This window comes from Bison bison, unplaced genomic scaffold, assembly GCF_000754665.1.
Source record: "Bison bison bison isolate TAMUID 2011002044 unplaced genomic scaffold, Bison_UMD1.0 scf7180017864371, whole genome shotgun sequence".
Taxonomy (NCBI): Eukaryota; Metazoa; Chordata; class Mammalia; order Artiodactyla; family Bovidae; genus Bison; species Bison bison.
In genome coordinates, this window is record NW_011494943.1 from 6323428 (window position 1) to 6324531 (window position 1104).

Genomic DNA, 1104 nt, shown 5'->3' on the forward strand with positions numbered 1-1104 from the left:
TCACTAAGTTGTGTCCGACTCTTTGCAACCTCATCGACTGCAGCACACCAGTCTTCCCTGTTCTTCACCATCTCCCAGAGTTTACTCAAACTCATGTCCATTGAGTCGGTGATGCCATCCAACCACCTCATCCTCCGTAGTCCCCTTCTCCTCTTGCCCTCAATCTTTCCCAGCATCAGTGTCTTTTCCAACGAGTCGGCTCTTCCCATCAGGTACCCGAAGTTTTGGAGCTTCAGCATCAGTCCTTCAATGAATATTCAGGGTTGATTTCCTTTAGGATGGACTGGTTTGATCTCCTTGCTGTCCCAGGGACTCAGGTCTAACTCAGGGAGCCCAGAGACTGGCTCTGTGGCATTCCCAGAGGGTGAGCGTGGGAGGCGATTCCAGGCTGGGCCTCAGCTCGCCCCAGACTCAATCCGCATACTGTCCTGGGCGCCCACTGCTGGCTGTGCTGGTGACTCTTCCCCACGTGGGATGGGAGAGCTGGCCAGGCTCAAATTCCAGTCTCTGGACTGCAAGCCACGCCGGATGGTGTTTATTTGCTAGTGACCGCTTGAAGGACAGTCCGTTTCACCAGGGCTAGGAAAACAAGGGCTTGTGGGGTGCCGCTGGGTCTGGGTTTCCCAGAGCTGCTGGCAGCTGGGTCCGGCTCCTCCTGGGGGTCCCAGCCAGCGTTGGGCACAGCTTCCTGCCATCCTTCCAGGCCAGCAGCACCCCCACCCCACCCCAAGGTAGCTTCCTTCTCGACCCACCACCCGCAGCCACTGCACAACCGATTCCTTCCAGCCTGGCCTGGGGGCTCCTCTCCAGATCCGTGTCCTGACCAGGGCAGCCTCGGCGCTCCCTCCCCAGCACGGGTTGCCCCCCACTCCTCTCTGAGTCAGCTCCTGGAACGCATCTGCCTTTCTTCAGAGTCCTCGCCCCCAGGGTTTCTGACAGCCAGACTGAGCCCAGGCCGGTTCCCAGTGCCCTTGGAGCACGGGGCAGGCCATCCAGAGTGCCAGTGCTACCCTTCCCAAGGCCACCCTCCAGCCTCGCCCCTTCCCTTCCCAGGCTACCTCGTAATCCTGCTTTGCTCCAGATGGTATCGACTGTTCAGGCTCA

At 59.4% G+C, this 1104-nt stretch overlaps 1 protein-coding gene across 1 annotated transcript in view; it reads left to right on the forward strand.

Annotated features, from left to right (window-relative positions):
- GPR142 (G protein-coupled receptor 142) overlaps positions 1-1104 on the forward strand; it is a 4361-nt gene that overhangs the window by 247 nt on the left and 3010 nt on the right. The window lies entirely within an intron of this gene.